Source organism: Canis lupus, chromosome 14 (genome assembly GCF_011100685.1).
Source record: "Canis lupus familiaris isolate Mischka breed German Shepherd chromosome 14, alternate assembly UU_Cfam_GSD_1.0, whole genome shotgun sequence".
NCBI lineage: Eukaryota > Metazoa > Chordata > Mammalia > Carnivora > Canidae > Canis > Canis lupus.
This window is the reverse complement of record NC_049235.1, coordinates 23,490,464-23,510,135: the sequence shown is the minus strand read 5'-3', so window position 1 is coordinate 23,510,135 and position 19,672 is coordinate 23,490,464. Positions and strand designations below refer to the sequence as shown.

The window sequence follows — 19,672 nt, the reverse complement described above, 5'->3', positions numbered from 1 at the left end:
CCTATTATAATTATTTTTTGTTTTGTCCATCTAGAATATAAGAACTATGAAAGCAAGACTTTTTGTTTTACAACTGCTGAATCTTCATAACAGTGCTTGGTACATGGTAGACGATCCATATATGCTCAATATTGTTGAAAGAGTAGCAAATTTTAACAAGTGCTTGTCGAACCCAAATTGTGCCTTTTATCAGAAAAAATACATACGACCATAGGTAGATCTGCTGAAAAGACATAGCCACAAAGCAGAAAAAAATGTGCCATGCAGCTCCTATAAACCACACAGATATTTGCATTGGAATTGGTGTTCAAAAAGAAAGCATAAATTATATTCTGCTGAGTATACAGGCAAAGTGAAAAATATTAGCCCTAGTGGATATTGGAGGCTCATCAGAGGTTTGAAATGGACAGTGAAATTGGTGATGGAGAAACAGGCAGTTGACATTTGCAGAAAAAAAAAATAACCAAGTGAAATGGACAGAGAAGCACAGTTGAGGACAGTTAGGGAATGACATCCTGCCGACTTGTAGACAGTTCTCTCTCACTGTTAAGAACGGCTATTCTCAAGAGGCCTATATAAAGGAACTGAAAAAAAAAAATGTGTTTAAGTAGAAAGGAACATTTCATGTAAATAATACAAATTTTGCTTTTTTTTTCTCTAGTTTTATTGAGATATAATGACATAAGATTGTGTAAGTTTAATAATGATTTGGGGCTATCTAGGTCTATAATGCAAAATGATGAACACTATAAGGTTATTTAACACATCCATGACCTATGCGTGTGGTGAGAACTTTTAAAAATCTATTTTCTTAGCAACTTTCAAATATACAGTATAGTATTGTCAACTACAGTCATCTCACTGTATATTTCAGCTCCAGAGTTTATTCATTTTATAACTAGAAGTCTGTATCTTTTGACCACTTTCACCCATTTCCCTCACTCCCCACTCCCTGCCCTTGGTAACCACCAATCTGTTCTCTATTAGATAAGTTCAGGTTTATTTATTTTTTTTAGATTCCACATATAAGTAAGAATGTTTAGTATTTGTCTTTCTACATCTGACTTATTTTACTTAGCAAAATGCCTTTAAGTTTCATCCATGTAATCACAAATGGCAGGAATTTTTTCTTTTTATGACTAAAGAATATTACATTGTATTGTGTATATTTTATATTTCTATGTTTCCATGTCTTGACTATTATAAATGTGCAATGAACATGGGTTTGCAAATATCTCTTTGACCTACCTACTCATTTCATTTTCTTTGGAAATATATCCAAAAGTGGGATTGCTAAATTATATGCTAGTTCTACTTTTAATCTTTTGAGGAATTTCCATCCTGTTTTCCATAGTGGCTGCACCACTCTACATTTTCACCAGCAGTGCTCAAGGGGTACTTTTTCTTTCTTTTTTTTTTTTTAAGATTTTATTTATTTAATCATGAGAGACACAGAGAGAGGCAGAGACATAGGCAGAGGGGGAAGCAAGCTCCCAGCAGGGAGTGTGATGTGGGACTCAATCCCAGGACCCCAGGATCATGACCTGAGCCAAAGGTAGACACTCAACTGCTGAGCTACGCAGGTGTCCCAAGGGGTCCTTTTTCTGCGTAGCCTCACCAGCACTTGTTATCTCTTGTCTTTTCTGAAAAAGAAATTCTAACAAGTGTGAGTTGGTATTTCATTGTGGTTTTGATTTGCACTTCTCTGATGATTAATAATGTTGAGCATCTTTTCATGTACCTGTTGACCATGTGAATGTCTTTTTTGAAAAAAGTATCTGTTTAGATCCTTTGCCCATTTCCTTTGCTGTGTAGAAGACTTTTTTCTTTTTAATTTTTATTTATTCATTAGAGATACAGAGAGTGAGAGAGAGAGGCAGAGGGAGAAGCAGGCTCCACGCAGGGAGCCCGACGTAGGACTTGATCCTAGGTCTCCAGGATTACGCCTTGGCTGAAGGCAGTGCTAAACCACTAAGCCACCAAGGCTGCCCGGCTTTTTAGTTTAATATAGTTTCACTTGTTTGTTTTTGCTTTTGTTTCTTGTACTCTGGGCATTGTATCCATAAAATCCTTGCTAAGACCAATGTCAAGGAACTTTTTCCCAATGCTTTTTTCTAAAAGAAGTCCAAAAGAAGCAATAGAAATAGGGGTTATCTAATTTTTAAAGAGTAAATATCAAAAGAGCAAGTATGTAAGTATTCCTACAAGAATAGAAAACAGGAATGCCTAGGTGGCTCAGCAGTTGAGCATCTGCCTTTGGCTTAGGGCGTGATCCTGGGATCCTGGGATCGAGTCCCACATCGGGCACCCTGCATGGAGCCTGCTTCTCCCTCTGCCTACGTCTCTGCTTCTCTCTCTGTGTGTCTCTCATGAATAAATAAATAAAATCTAAAAAAAGAGTAGAAAACAGTGATGAGGACCACCAGGTTTTCAGCTTTCATTTCCACAGCAATTTCTATAGCCAACTCTGATGCCAGGGGCACATTCCCTAAGCTGATATATAAGCTGACTTTTATCACTTAACTAAAAGACTATATTGTACAAAGCCAGGACATTCAGAAGCTGAAGATGTGGGGACCAAAGAAAACTGCAGATATTCTCTTTTCATACTGTGGCATTGTATTTGTTTTAGCTCTGAACACAGTGTCAACAATGCATGAGAGCAGCAGTAATCCTATGAAGAGAGTATGCTTGATTATCATAGTGTTACTTTGTTTTTTTATGAGATTTCAGAGTGATTAAAATGTGTTCTGGATTAATTTCCTCTTATGTGTCTGAATTTTACTCTTTACTACATGAGTGAGTTAAGGCACTGTTGTTAAAGTGCAATCAATTCATCAGTGCTTGATGAGAGAAGTTTCTTGTTATTATTTTAAGCTTTTTGTAGCACATAACTTTCAGTGTCCTATTCAGCATCTTATTGAAAGAGCCTGTACTAATACATCTAATTAGCCTATATGAAGATTTAATAACACATTACTGGCAGCAGGCCTCATCAAGTTCCTTATTAAATGTTTTCAGAGTGTCAGACACTGCTGTATACTCTGTAGGGCACATCCGTTCTCACACTTTGGTAAATTGTAGTCTATCAGAGGCAAAAAGCTATGCCTACAAATCGAGGCAAAAATGATTTCTAAACATATGTCTTCAAGAGGAGAGGTGTAAATAAAAGAACATGGAAGTGATGAGAGGGAAAGATCACTGTTGAGGAAAGGCACCAGGAAGAAAAATATGGGGAAGTCTTGTCTTTAGGAAGACACAGGATATGTTACGAGATAATTGGACAGTCTACCTTGATTGATTATTGATGAAAGACAAACCTGGATCTGTGGATGACCGGTCATGGGTGTTAGTGGGCAAGGCCTGTACTTTATATAGAGTATGTAGTGAGGAGCTATCAGACTCTCAAATGGGTAGGGAGAACATGAGTGGTGCTATGCTTCATGAAGACTGATGCAAGGACAGTTTTCAACCTGGATAGGAGATTGCATACTGGAAGATGATTTAGCAGTCTTGGGTGATAATCCATGTGAGTTTATGTAATGAGAGTTAGGGGAATGACAGAGGATGTAGAGAGGAAAACATGAAAGTTGATAGATCTTCTCAGCTGAGGGACTTTGAAAGTAGGTCAGACAACTCTGAAGCTTCAGGATTGTAATGCTGGCAGGATAGTAGTGGCTTCGACATGGCAGCCAGGAGAATGAGTAGATTTGATGAGAAGATAATTATGAATTCAGCTATAAATAAAAGAACCAGAGGATATTCAAGTGAAGGCAGTTTTTTTCTTTGTCTTATTAAGCTGTAACTGATACACAGTATGGTATAAGTCTAAGGTATATACAGCACAAGAATTGGATTCACAGCACAAGGATTGGATTCACATATATATTTTTCAAAATGATTACCACAATAAGTGTAGTTGATTCCAACCATCTCATATAGATACAAGAAGAAAAAAGAGGAAAAAAATGTTTGAAGGTAGTTTTTAAATGATAGTGAAGTTGAGAACAGCAGAGATGTGGATTTAGGGGTATTCACATATATCCAATACTTGAAGCGAGGGGAACAAGGGAGAAGAATGTAGGAATAAAGAACAAGAGAATCAAGGACAAAATAAACGAGAAAAGAAGGCAGAAAAGAAGCAATCTTTAATCAAATGGAGTTTGGTGTTTCTGAAAATAAATTTGATGGGAGGGGGAATAGAAAGAGGGGGGGGAGAGAAAGGAACCTGGCAGAATGTTCAGTTTCTGCAAGATGATTATTTTATGTCTTACCCCTTTTCTTTTTCAATCATCTAAAGCCATCCCTACACCTGCCCGCCTGCCCACCCCCCGCCCCCGCAAACAACTGCAGTATATCCCTACCATCAAGTCTACAAATCTTTTGACATTTGGCCCAATTTCTCTTTCCTTTATAAGTGGTACATTTTCTCCTCTTCTACCAAAAGTCATTTCTTCTACTTGTGATTTAAATCCCTTTCTTACTTCCCCTCCCTCTTGTCCATTATCCAATGCTTGATTATTCCCAATATGTATGAACAAGCTCCATTGGAACATTTTTAAAAAGCAAAGCAAAGATTCTTGTTGTATCCCTTTCCATTTGCAGCCCTAATTCCCTGATTCCTTCATAGCAACTCTTCTTGAGAACATTGTCTACAAGTTAACTCTGATTTCTTGTTCAATATACTCTCATCTGGCCTCCACCTGCACATGCCACTGAAAACTACTAATCAATGTTGTCAACAGCCTCCATATTGCCAGACCAAATCAATATTCCTTGGATATCATCCTAATCCAACTTTTAGCAGTTTTCAACATAGTTGGTCAGGCTCAACTTCTTGACAAAAGAACTCTCCTATTGGAGTCTAACTTCAATTGCCTGATCTACCACCTACTTTTCTTTTTTCCTTTTTTTTTTTAACTCCTACTTATTATTTTTAAATTTTAATTCCAGTGTAGTGATTCAACAATTTTTTTTTAAGATTTTATTTATTCATGAGAGACACAGAGAGAAAGAAAGGCAGAGACACAGGCAGAGGGAGAATCAGGCTCCATTCAGGGAGACTGATGTGGGGCTCGATCCCGGGACCCCAGGATTATGCTCTGGGCCGAAGGCAGGCGCTAAACCGCTGAGCCACCCAGGGATTCCCTGATTCAACAATTCTATAGATGATTCAGTGCTCTTCATGATAAGTATACTCTTAATCCCCATCACCCATTTCACCCATCCCCCCACCAACGTCCCCTCTGGTAACTATTCATTTGTTCTCTGTAGTGAAGAATCTGTTTTTTGGGCTGTCTCTTTTTTTTTATCCTTTGTTTGCTGTTTTGTTTCTTAAATTCCACTTATGAGTGAGATCACATGGTATTTGTCTTCCTCTGACTTCTTTTGCTCAGCATTATATTCTTTTGCTCTATTCATGCTGCAAATAGCAAGACTTTGTTCTTTTTTAATGGTTGAATAATATTCCATTGTATATACATACTACACCTCCATTATCCATTCATTTGTTGATGTGCAGTTGGGCTGCTCTCATAATTTAGCTATTGTAAATAATGCTGTAGTAAACATAGGAGTGCATATATCCTTTCAAATGAGTGTGTTCATATTCTTTGGGTAAATGCCCAGTAGTGTGATTACTGGATTATAGCAGTTCTATTTTTAATTTTGGGGGGGGAACCTGAATATTATCGTTAACAGTGGCTATACCAGTTTGCATTCCCACAAACAATGTATGATGTTTTTTTTTTTTCTCCACATTGTCATCAACGCTATTTCTTGAGTTTTTTATTTTAGCCATTCTGACAGGTGTGAGGTGATAGCTTATTGTAGTTTTGATTTGTCCTTCCCTGATAATGAGTGATTTTGAGCATCTTTTCATGTGTCTGCTGGCCATCTGTAGGTGGTCTTTGGAGAAATGTCTGTTCATGTCTTCTGCCCATATTTTATTTGGATTATCTGGTTTTTGGGTGTTGAGTTTTATAAGTTCTTTATAGATTTTGGATACAACCCTTGATGGGATATGTCATTTGCAAATATATTCTCCCATTCTTGATTGGACCAGATTCTTAGTTTTGTTATTTCCTTTGCTGTGAAGAAGGTTTGATGTAGTCAAAGCTACATTTTGATGTAGTCCCAATAGTTTATTTTTACTTTTGTTTCCCTTGCCTCAGGAGACACACCTAAAAAGATGTTGCTACAGCCACTGTCAGAGAAATTTCTTTCTGTCCTTTCCTCTAGAATTTTTCTGATTTCAGGTCTCACATTTAGGTCCTTAATCCATTTTGAGTGTAATTTTGTGTATGGTATAAGAAAGTGGTACAGTTTCATCCTTTTACATGTAGCTGTCCAGTTTTCCCAACACTATCTGTTGAAGAGTTTGTCTTTTCCCATTGCATAATCTTGTATCTCTCATTGAAGATTTATTGACCATATAACTCTGGGTTTGTTTCTGGGCTCTCTATTCTGTTCTGTTGATCAGTGTCTATTTTTGTGCCAGTATCATACTGTTTTGATTATTACAGCTTTGTAATATAACTTAAAGTCTGGAATTGTGATACCTCCAGCTTTTTTTTTTTTTTTTCAAGATTGCTTTGGCTGTTTGGATCTTTTCTGATTCTTTTCTGATTTTAGGATTGTTCAAGGTCTGTGAAATATGCTCTTGATATTTGATAGAAATTGCATTAAATCTGTGGATTGCATTTGGTAGTACAGACATTTTAACCATATTCTTCCAATCCATGAGCATGGAATGTCTTTCCATTTATTTGTGTCCTCTTCAATTTCTTTTGTCAGTGTTTTATATTTTTCAGAGTATAAGTCTTTTACCTCTTTGGTTAAGTTTATTCCTAGGTATTTTATTATTTTTGGTAGAATTGTAAGTGGGATTGTTTCCTTAATTTCTCTGCTGTTTCACTATTCATGTATAGAAATATTATGTATCTCTGTACATTGATTTTTGTATCCTATGGCTTTATTGAATGTACTTACCAGTTCTAGTAGTTTTTTGGTGTAGTCTTTAGGATTTTCTATACCTAGTATCATGTCCTCTGCAAATAGTTAAAGTTTTACTTCTTCCTTACCAATTTGGATGCCTTTTATTCCATTTTCTTGTCTGAGTGCTATGGCTAGGACTTCCAGTATTATGTTAAATAAAAGTGGTGGGAGTGGACACTCTTTCTTGTTTCTGACCTTTGGGGAAAAACAGGTATTTTCCCCTTTGACTATGATGTGAACTGTGGGTTTTTCATATAAGGTTTCATTACGTTGAAGTATGCTCTCTCTAAACCTACTTAGTTGAGGGTCTTTATTATGATTGGGTGTTGTACTTTGATAAATGCTTTTTCTGCATCTATTGAAATGATCTTATGGTTTTTATCCTTTCTCTTATTGATGTGATATATCATGTTGATTGACTTGTGAATATTCAAACACCCTTGCATCCTGGAAATAAATCCTAGTTGATGGTGGTGAATGGTTTTTTACACGTATTGTAGGATTCGGTTTGCCAATATTTTGTTGAGGATTTTTGCATCTATGTTCATCAGAGATACTGGCTTGCAGTTCTCTTTTTTTGTGGTGTCTTTATCCAGCTTTGGTATCAGAGTAATTCTGGCTTCATAGAATGAATTTGAAAGTTTTCTTTCCTCTTCTATTTTTGGAACAGTTTGAGAAGAATAGATATAAATTCTTTAAAGTTTGGTAGAATTCACCCGTGAAGCCATCTGGTCCTGGACTTTTGTTCATTGCTGGTAATCGATCTGGTCATGTTTTCTATTTTTTTCCTGCTTCAGTTTTAGTAGGTTATATGGTTCTAAGAATTTATCTATTTTTTTCTAGGTTGTCCAATTTTTTTGCATATTATTTTGCATAATATTCTTACAATCCTTTGCATTTCTGTGGTGTCTGTTGTTATTTCTCCTTTTGCATTTGTGATTTAGAGTCCTCCCTTGTTTGTTTTGTTTTGGTTTGGTTTGTTGGCGAAACTGATTAAAGGTTGATTAATTGTGTTGATCTTTTCAAAGAACCAGCTCCTGGTGTCATCGATCTGTTCTATTGTTTCTTTAGTTTCTATAATAGAAACTAAATCATTTCTTTCTGGTCTAACCCTTATTATTTCCTTCCTTCTGCTGTTTTGGGGTTTTGTTTGTTCTTTTTCTAGCTCCTTTAAGTGTAAGATTAGGTTGTTTATTTTAAACAAGATTTTTCTTGTTTCTTGAAATAGGCCTGTATTGCTTTAAACTTCCCTCTTAGGACTGCTGCTGGTACATTCCAAAGATTTTGTACCATTGTGTTTTAATTTTTATTTTTCTCTATGTACTTTTAAATTTCCTCTTTGATTTCTGGTCAACTCATTCATTGTTTAGTAGCATGTTATTTAACCTCCTTGTGTTTGTGGTCTTTCCAGACTTTTTCTTGTGATTGACCTCCAGTTTTATAGTGTTGTGGTCAGGAAAGATGCATGGCATGCCTTCGCTCTTTTTGAAAGTGTTGAGACTTGTTTTCTGTCTTAATATGTGATCTATTCTGGAGAACGTTCTCTATGCACATGAAAAGAATGTGTATTCTATTTTTTTAGGATGGAATGTTCTGAATATATCTGTTAAATCCATCTGGTCTAGTGTATCATTCAAAGTCACTGTTTCCTTTTTGATTTTCTGTTTGGATGATCAGTTTATTGATGTAAATGGGGTGTTAAAGTCCCTTACTATTATTATATTATTATCAATTATTTCCTTTATGTTTGTTATTAGCTGTTTTATATATTTGGGTGCCCTCATGTTGGGTGCATCAATATTTACAATTGTTATATCTTGTTGGATTGTCCCCTTTATTATTATATAGTGTTCTTTGTCTCTTGTTACAATCTTTGTTTTAAGGACTATTTGATAAAAGTATTGCTACCCCAGCTTTCTTCTGACATTTGTATGCATAACAAATGTTTCTCCATCCTTTCACTTTCAATATGCGTGTGTCTTTAAATATTTTATTTATTTATTTAGAGACAGTATGTGTGAGAGAGTGCAGCAGGAGGGGCAAAGGGAGAGGGAGAGAGAATTTCAAGCAGACTCTCTGAGGAGTGGGAAGTCTGATACATGGCTTGATCCTAGGATCTTGAGATATGACCAAAGCCAAAATCAAGAGTTGGCTGCTTAACCAACTCAGCCACCCAGGTACCCCTGCATGTGTCTTTAGATCTGAAATGAGTCTCTTGTAGACAGCATATAGATGGGTTTGCTTTTTTATACATTCCATCACCCTATGTCTTTTGATTGGACTGTTAAGTCCATTTACATTCAAATAACTATTGATAAGTACATATTTCTGCTTCCTAGTTTTCTAGCCACTCCTGTTCAGTATCCCTCAGGAGTTTTTCTTCCTCCAATCCCCTCTATAAATTGGGCTCTATCTTTTGTTTCTTCTTAGTGATTTCAACCATTCCCATGACATTAAGTATTCTAAAATGCTGGCAACTCCCAAATCAGAATCTCCAGCCCAGGCATTTCCTTCAAATTCAACATTCCTTTGCCTATCTGATGTGTCAAGTCTCCATGAATATCTGATAGTAATGTATTGAAATAGAACTAAACTTTTAATTTTTATATTCTTGCTTTCCCCTCCCATCAAAAAAAAAATTCAATCTATATTTTTTTTCCCACTTCAGTAAATGGTATCACCATCCACCTAGTTATTCTAAATAACATGACCTGAGTAATATTCTAAGTTTCTCACTCTCCTTCCCTCCCCAATCCAACCCATTATCTTGTCCTCTCATTTGCTCTTCACAAAAATATGTCTAATCCATTCCCTTCTCTCCATGTCCTCTGCTACTCCATTAGCTCACAAACTACCATCATCTCTTACCTACATTATTGCTACAGCTGCCAACTGGTCTTTCCACTTCTACTCTTGCCTTCTTTAATCGATTCTCTGCTTATCAGTTGCAATAAACCTAGAAATATATTGGACCATGTTGTTTGCTGCTTAAATCAGTTCAATATCTTCCAATTACTTTGCAATCAAATCCAAATTCCTTAAAATAGCTTAAAAGGCCTGTCCTGATCTGGCTTCAGCCTCCTTCCCCAGACTAATCTTGCTCTGTTCTCTGCCTCACCTTTTAAGTTCCAGCCAAAATGGTCTCCTTTCATTTACTCCAAAACCCTACTGCAGGGTCTTCACACAGGTTATCTTCAGCCTGAAACACTCCTTCCACATCCCTCACACTCCTCAGTTTCCCTGAGTGGCTTCCTCACATTCTTCATAGTTCAGTTTAAATGTCATGTTTTCAGAGTATCCTTTGTGAGTCCTCGCCTGTCACTAATACCCTATAACAATCTATCATTAAGCAAATCTGGTTCATTTGTAATGTTCATCACAAGTTGTAAATGCACATTTGTTTGCTTGCTTATGTTTAACCTCCTCCACTAGATTGTAAAGTCTCTAAGGTCAGGACCTTGTCTATTCTGTTCAGTACTTGATCACTTAACACCTAGCCAGTGCCTAGAATATAACAGGTGATCAATAATCATTTGTTAAAACTTTATTGGTTACAGATAGCTTCCCAGTTCCTGATTCCAATCCTTCTCTAATTATGCATTCTGTGGGAAAGCTTCCTGAGGTCTTATATTAAAATCCCCCTTGTTTTAATTGTTTGAATAGATTACTGCTCTTATGATTAAATGATCACTAATTGATAAAGTTTTGAAAAAAAATAGGATTATCAGCAATATCAAATGCTACTGAGTGGGTTAAGAAGGTTAAGGACTACACAAAAAGTCATTGGATCTGAACACAAGTAATTTCAAACCAGCAGGATCTATAAAATATGGCTCTGTGGGAGCCAGGTTATAGTTGGGTTCATGAAAAGATTGAGAAGTAAAATATGATTGATGTAAAATGTTCTTTTTGAGAAATTTGACAGTAAAAATAAAGCAAGGATGAAAATGGGATCTTGGGGTTCAACAGAGACCAAGAAGGCATGTATTGGTTTAGTTTAAAAAGAATAGGGGGGCAGCCTGGGTGGCTCAGCGGTTTAGTGCCGCCTTCAGCCTGAAGATCCTGAGAGACCCAGGATCGAGTCCCACGTCAGGCTCCCTGCATGGAGCCTGCTTCTCCCTCTGCCTGTGTCTCTGCCTCTCTCTGTGTCTCTCAGGAATAAATAAATAAAATCTTAAAAAAAAAATAGGGAAGACATGTCTTTTTATACACCTATAAGCCAAAGAGGCCAAAGGAGAAAAAAAAAATGAAAAAGCAAAGTCTGAAAGAGGAGAAGGATTCATAGATTTAGCTTTCATGAGGCAGTAGAGAATTTGATCAGGAGCACAAGTTTCACAAAAAGGGACAATGACACCCCCCCTCTGCCATTACAGGAGATAGGAGAGTGGAGGTAAAAAAACATTTTACATAGCACAATGGGAGGTTGAGTGTGGCCACTTCAGGAGGCAGCAAAGTCATCTACAACTGGTTGTCAGGGGGAGGGTCAGAGTCTCTAGAAATGCTTCTCTGGACCACACCTCCCTCTCTCTATTCCATCATCTCCTTGCCCAATACTATAGATGCTGTCCACTGCCACTGTAGTAGAGACTCATTGCTACCGAAGGCCACAGTGATTGATGGGAATGCGCCTTATTGCTTAGGTGGGATGGAATAGGAAGAAGCCCGCAGTCACTGAGGAAAAGTGAGATATGGGGGGTTTGAAGAGCTCTGACATCATGAGGAATAGGACAAGGACACAGAACTGTATTTTTCAAATATGTAAATCATGAGGTGTAGCTGAGGTCTTTGCTGTTAAATTATAGATTTTAGCCTGCCTTCCTGAAAAGTCTAATTTTGCATGTCTGAGAGCTAGAAGGGTAGGACTATAAAATTTTTAACAACTTCTCCAGGTGATCATTATGATCAGGCAAATCTGGGAGACAATGGATTAGAAATAAATAAAAGTTCACCAAATTTAATTCCAAGCCCCAAATATTTTTTCACTTTTTAGCCAAACACAAAAATGTTGATAACTAACATGTGTTCATGGAAATTACCCAAAGAAAACAGTTTTCAAAGAATAAGTATCTAATTCTATGGTTCAAAAAAAAAATCTCCACTGATCTTTATAATGTAAGACTAGTTTAGAGATTTTTTAAAACAGGGAATTTCATAGAGGAATAGGTATATGACTGGCTAATATTCTTTATAATATAATAATGAGTCAGATATTTTAAAGCCTGTTCTGCTTCTAGTTTGCTTGGCTCCCAGATTAATGAACAAACTTAATACAATCTAAGAATGTAACTTGATTTCATCCATTCCCAGCATTCTTAAAGGGAATCTTTAGCACACCAGATTCAGGTCCTTTAAAATATTTTTCCATTCCCTCCCAGAAAGGGTGATTTGTATTGATATACAACAGTCAGGCCCCAGGCCTCTTTCTGGGACCCCAGGGCCCCACTAATTTGTACCAGTTCTCTTCTATTCTAGTTGGCCCCGACCATCAGGTATAAATTAGTGCTAAATCAATATTAGCTGATACTTCCCCAGGTGTGGGAAGTGCAGAAACCTGATCACATGAGCAAACATAGCCCTTCCTGGCTACATTTAAAATAAAGTGGTTATTATTATACTATACAGGGAAAACGCTTTTTTTTTTTTTTTTAAAAAAAAGCAAATCTCATGCCACCTTAATTTGCATCAACTTAATATACTGGTATCTATAGTCAGAATCAATTTTTAGTTATTAGTTTCCCTGCCATCCTTTACACTTTCTTCATTTTTCCAGGGAGACTTCTCCTGCCCTTCCCCTTCTTCCCTCTGGCCATGTCATAAGCCCCACACAATTTTTCATTTCTAGTACTACTTATGGGTTGACTAGATGAGCCAAAGGGGACTTAGTTTTTATACATGCTTTAATCGCTCACCTTAGGCAGAGCAGTGTCTTAAAAAGATTTCAGGTTTGCCACAGCATCATTACTCAACAAGGTATTTATTTAAGTGTCACTTAATAACACAAAAATAAACAAGGGACTCAAACATGTTATTGAGGAATGAAGCGTTAGCCGCCCACTGTTTTTACTCAAGGGCTAGTCTCATTTCATTTGTTCTTAGAAGACTGCTAAGTTTTATTTAAAGAAAATCTAAGAAAATCAGACAGAATGCAAGTATTATGAGTCAGGTCTAAGCTACCTCTACCTCTGAAAGGATTAGTTGCTTTGTTAATTTTCAATGACAAAGAATAGTGTCATTTCTCACAACACTTCCAAGTCATAGCTACTCATAGCATAGATATGCCTTCAACAAATTCAGAAATACTAAAAACATATATGTTCAGTATTTAGTCATAGATGAAAGCAGAAACCATTGTCCATATTTCCAATGAAATAGTGTGACTTTTATTTTTTCCCCCTGCTATATAGCCTGAGTTTTATAGAAATCTCATAGTATTTTTAAAGCATATTCATATCTGTGATCTTTTTGTATGCAACCATTCTGTGAACCATTGTCCATTTTACAGATAAGGAAATTGAGGCTTGCTTAGAAACTGAGGCAAGCTTCCGCTGGGCTCACAGTTAACGCATGAGGGATTCAGAACTGGAAATGAAGTCTCCTGACTCTAGGCCCAGTGTTTCTCCCTCATTATAAAAATTGCTTTTATAATCATTGTCAAGAATATGATCACTCGGTAATAAAGAAGCTTGGTTTTTTTCCACCTTTAGGCTTTGAAGAACCTTTGAGCTAATAGTGTATGTGAGAGAGGAAATTTACTGCCTGAGAGATTGATAATGTACAATCCAGGCAACCTGATGATGCACCCAGATAGAAGGGCCTGTCTAAAGGTCCTAATGTACTTTAAACATACAAAGTTTCAGGAACCCCGGGTGGTGCAGCGGTTTGGCGCCGCCTGCAGCCTGGGGTGTGATCCTGGGGACCCGAGATCGAGTCCCACATTGGGCTCCCTGCATGGAGCCTGCTTCTCCCTCTGCCTGTGTCTCTGCCTCTCTCTCTCTCTCTCTCTCTCTCTCTCTCTCTCTGTGTGTCTATGAATAAGTAAATAAAATCTTAAAAAAAAAAACATACAAAGTTTCTGATAGGAAGATGGGGTGTGGTAGTTATATATCTTGGTTTTGGTTTATCTTCTTCATGTCCTCACCCTCACAGATAGATGTCTTTCAAGCATTGGTAATTACAGCTTTTAGAGCCAAAGCCTACAAATTCATAATCCACACAGATGACACACTAAAATCTACTCAAACATAGAAGACTGGAGAAAATTTCAGTGCTACTGGACTCACATGAAAAGAAACCTGCTTACAAAAGAGGTACCCATTAATTCTATGTCACTGCTATCCTCTGCCACATTGATGTGTAATGGTTGTATTAACTATGGGGTATGTATTAACTCATTATCTATGGGATATGTATTAACTCATTTGCCTCTAAATTTTACCAATTTATTTTTTTTCACCAGTAATTTAAAAATAGGCTAAAGTACATGTGTAGATGACAAGACCATTTGATTAAAACCAAATACTCTGATATTGGAAAACAGGTCCAAGTCAATGAACCCAACTTGAAACAATGATGGAACTGCTTCAAGTGAGATGACGAATCAGTGTGTGTATAGCACAAGGAAGCAGTGGTTACGGCCTTATAAGTGGAACCTGAGTTAATTACATCATAACTTCTGAAGAATTCAGCAAGTTCTTGTGAGTGTGGCAACAAATGTAACAATATAGAAGGTACAGGGGAATTCCTTACCATCTGCATTACTAGCCAGACCAATGGTGATATATCCTAATTTGAAAGTCGCAAAATTTAGGAGTCTGAATGTGTAAAGAATTACAAAAGAAGAGTTTAGAAAAAGTCAAATGAATTAGTTTGGTTTGGAGAAGCAGTTCAGAGGATTTAGTAAGGGTCTTCAGGTATATTTAGTGCCATAAATATTGATGTGTGGGTATTTTTTCATTGTAGAAAGAACACAAGGAAATGTTACAGATTTGGTAAAACAAAAAGAATTGGCATATGTTCAACACTTAAGCTTTGCTGGACAATCTCTATATTATCTCATGGAATTCTTGCAGAAACCTCATGATGGAATCATTATAGAAACTGAAAATGAGAGCAAGTAATAAAGTCAGTGTCCAAGATCAAAGTCCTTTATCTGGTATTTGGTCCCAGGGTCTGTTTACCTCCAAAGTTTATGCTTTTGACACCAACTCTGTAATAATACATTGGAAGGGGTTATGGAATTTGCTTCCCTCATTAAATTCAAGAATAGTTTCTAGAGACCTGTATCTGGGATAGTGATATATTTCTCTCCAGGAATAGGAAGATGGGCTAAATTCCTCTGAGGTTGCCTTCAACTCTGTACTTTTAGATTAAAATTTAGATCAAGAAAGATTTAGCTCAAGGCTTTTACTGGGCATATTGTTATTATTTTTTAATCATCAAAGATCTGATACCTAAAACTTGAATAAGACTAAGTATTTAAAGTTTTCTTCACCTATTTAAATGTCTGACAATAAAGAATTGGTCCAATAATTAGAGTATAATCATACAACAGAATTCTGTGTTATGGTTAAAATTATGTGGAAGAAATTTTAATGATGTAAGAAAATGTTTTGATATATGATCAAATAAATTGTAAAAATCGGAAAAACCAAACCAAGCTACAAAGTATGTTTCCAATTGAATTTAAATGTATATATTTACATATGCATGGATAAAAACAAATGGGAGAATATATATAAAATGTTAACAGTGGTTTCCTATGGGAAATGGGATAACAACTTTTATTTTTATCTCTGGGTCTCACATTTTTCTAGAATAAATGAGCCTTACATATATTACTAGAAAGAACGGCTTACACACCACAGTTTTCTGAAAACTTTTAAAAACTTAGAAATAGAATAACATATTATGAATGCAATTATGTGTAGGATAAGGGCAAATTATTAAATAGCATTAAGCCCCTTGGTGACAGCAAACTGTCAGTATACCCATCATTGGAAATAAAATCGGCCCTACATGTAATTTCTTATTATGCTGAAATTATTATTTATAACCACCAGGGTTCTTTTAGCCCCTTCCTAAAAACCTGTACTCAGAAGGCACACAGAAAATACATAGCTAAGCATATGGTACTGTGTGTGTAAAATGGAGATTATAATCACACCTAGCTTACAGGGTTCTCAAAAGATTTAAATAAAATAACTTCTAAAGTGCCTAGCAGAGTATGTAGCACATGGTAAAAACTGAATAAATATTAGCTATCTCAGTGGTTATGTTTTTACTGATAGGCTAAAGAACAGAATAATTTTAGAGAGGAAGATGGTGGATGATCTTAGAAGTTCATATCAGCCACCTGGCATACTATACATGTTTCATTTTAAAATAGCCTTACAATTAATGTAGGTGGTGTCCAAAGGAATCTGTGGCACACTGTAATTATATAGTACATTTCATTTACCACACTTGTCAAGGTTTAATGAGTAATGAAAACAGGAAATGAAGCTATGATATAATTAAATTTTTCTTTCATCATTTTGCTTGTATTTATATTACTAAAAATGATTGAAATATTAAGAAAATATTACCACCTTATAATTACATTTTTATTTGCTTGCATTTAAAGTTATTTATGATTTAAAAATAACTCTGAATTTAGATACATCCTATACTATATAAATACAAACAAAAAATACCTGTAAAATTCTTCTTTGAAAATGCTATCATCCATTTGGAGACTGTCTTTGTTCAAACTGCCATAACAAAAATGCCATATACAAAAACACCAAAGACTCCATTTATTATTGTTCTCTCACACTTCCATAGGTTGGGAAGTCTAAAATCTGGTGAGGATCTGCTTCCTGGTTCATAGAAAGCTGTCTTCTCACTGTGTCTTCATGTGGGGGAAGGGGCAAAAGAGCTCTCTGGAGTCCCTTTCATAAGGGTAGTAAGCATACTTAAGAGAGCTCCACCCTCATAACCTAATCACCTTCAAAGGCCCTGCTTCTTTTTTTTTTATATCTTATTTAAATCCAATTAATTAACAGTATATCATTAGTTTTGGATGTAGAGTTCAATGATTCATCAGTTGCATATAACACCCAGTGCTTATCACATCACATGCCCTCCTTAATGCCCATCATCCCGTTAGCCTATCCCCCTACCCACCTCTAGCAACCCTCAGTTTGTTTCCTGTAGTTAAGAGTCTCTGATGGTTTGCCTCCCTCTCTGATTTCAACTTATTTTATTTTTCCTTCTCTTCCCCTATGATCCTTTGTTTTGTTTTTAATTTCACATATGAGTGAAACCATATGATATCTTTATGATTGACTTATTTCACTTAGCATAATACTCTCCAGTTCCATCCACATCATTGCAAATGCTAAGACTTCATCTTTTTTGATGGCCGAGTAATCGAGTAATATTCCCATTGTGTGTGCATATATATATATGTATATAAGTGTGTGTGTGTGTATATATATATGTATATGTATATGTATATGTATTTGTATCCTACTTCTCCTTTATCCATTCATCTGTTAATGGATGTCTGGGCTCTTTCCATAGTTTGGGTATTGTGGATATTGCTGCTATAAGCATTGGGGTACAGGTGCCCCTTTAGATCACAATTATTTGTATTCTTTGGATAAATACACAATAGTGCAATTGCTGGATCATAGGGTAGCTCTATTTTTAACTTTTTGAGGAATTTCCTCCATACTGTTTTCCAGAGCGGCCATACTAGCTTACATTTCTACCAACAGTGTAAGAGAGTTCCCCTTTCTCCATATTCTTGCCAATATTTGTTTTTTCCTGATTTGTTCATTTTAGCCATTCTGACAGGTGTGAAGTAGTATCTCATTGTGGTTTTGGTTTGTATTTCCCAGATGCCAAGTGATATTTCATGTGTCTGTTGGAAAGGCCCTGCTTCTGAATAACATCACATTGGAAGTTAGGATTTCAGTATATGAATTTTGAGGGAACACATTCATTCTATAGCAGAGGCACACACTTGTTTAAATGTATTTTAATCATCTTCATTAGGCAAAATTGGAATGGTTAAATATCCCACATTTTTTAAGGGAAATCATTTTAGTAGAAGTTAGATTTGTAGAGAGACATTAACCCAGTGATTACAAAATAATATGGCCTGGTCTGGCATCACATTTCAAGATTAAGAATAAAAACCTCAGTAACCTCTTAAGTGAAAGATGCTACAGTTATAACTGATATGAAGTGATAAAGAAATAAAGTGGAATTTTAAACAATTAGACTTGTCTCCCACACTGATTGAAGTATTTATTTGTAAATACCACCAGAAGTATTTACATAGGGGAGCAAAAATATCCAGATGACTTGGATGCAAATGTTTTTGTTATTTGGAGAATGTGGATGTCTTTTGCCAAATGCAACCATTTCTAAAATACCATCACAGACTAACTCAGCCCTCATTCTCTGACCATCTTCTCTCAAATCCCTTGTATGACTCCCTCCACTACCTTGGTTAATTAATGCCTTCTTGGGTCTACCTTCCCTACAGATTGAGGCTGCTTCTGCTTTTGGAGGGGAAAGTTTGCCCTAGGTGATACATGTCAATCCTTGCTCAGCCTCATCTAGCTTGTTTTCCAGTTAACCGGTTTAGTTTTGGCTCCAGGAGGCAGGAAAAGGAGAGAGAGGGTGAGGAGCCTGAAGGGGTTCGAAATACCATCACTACTCAGTACAGAGCAAGGTAAATTAGTTCCACCAAAGATCACAGATTTTTTTATTTCCCTGTATATTCCCAGTGTGATTTTTTAACTTCATCAAAGTTTTACATTTTAAGCATTTTTATGTTTCTTTCTGTTTCTATCATGTGCTTTAAAGACCATCTATCTTGGGACACCTGGGTGGCTCGGCGGTTGAGCGTCGTCTCTCTTTGGCTCATGGCTGATCCTCAGGTCCAGGGACAGAGAGTCCCACACTGGGCTCTCCACAGGGAGTCTGCTTTTCTCTCTGTGTATGTCTCTGCCTCCCTCTCTGTGTCTCTCATAAATAAATAAATAAAATCTATCTTAAAGCAAGAAAATGAGAATAAGGTAAAAATTCAAAGGAAAAACGATGGGAGCTTATGAAAAGTTAGTTGTTCCCTTACTCTTCCCCCTCAGGGCTAATTCATATTTTACTGAGTAGGAGCTCTACATTTATATTCTGGATAGCAAATTACTCTTTTGGACAAATAGGGCATGTGTCTTTCTCTCCCCCAGGGGAAACTATATTACTGGATTTGGATACAAGGCAGCATCTGCCAACATGGGACAGAATAATTAAAAAGGTGACAGAAATATGAATTTTCATTTCAGAAGAGAATATCTCAAGCAACTGAAAAAAATGTTTGAATCAGTAAAATTAAAGTGTGAAAACTATTGAACTTTGTGTTGGACAGACTTCCCTGGACAGGAAAGAACCCATTTACATGCTGAGGGACAAATCAGTTAAGTGGCCTGAGTCTTCCTTTTTACAACTGTAAAGTCTGGTAATTAAACTGGCCAAACAGAAGATATAATAAACATAAATTGGAATAAATCTGCATTTTCCAAGCCTAATGGATTTTTAAGGATTAAATTAAGTGACTAACTGGAATCTTAAAGATGAAAGAAGTCATGCATGCTTCTTGAAGTGGTCGAACTTAAAATTCTGTTGT

General features: G+C 36.3%; 1 long non-coding RNA gene across 5 annotated transcripts in view; it reads left to right on the top strand.

Moving 5' to 3' along the window:
- Window positions 1–19,672, top strand: part of LOC106559691 — a 104,708-nt gene that overhangs the window by 5,054 nt on the left and 79,982 nt on the right. The window contains exons 1-2 of one of the 5 annotated variants that reach the window (XR_005369450.1): window positions 14,129–14,303; window positions 14,534–14,690. The exons of 3 other annotated variants lie outside the window; for them this stretch is intronic. This is a non-coding gene — a long non-coding RNA (uncharacterized LOC106559691). Of the gene's footprint in view, window positions 1–14,128; window positions 14,304–14,533; window positions 14,691–19,672 lie in introns of those variants that run through there. One more of the 5 variants, XR_005369449.1, reaches the window with a different exon arrangement.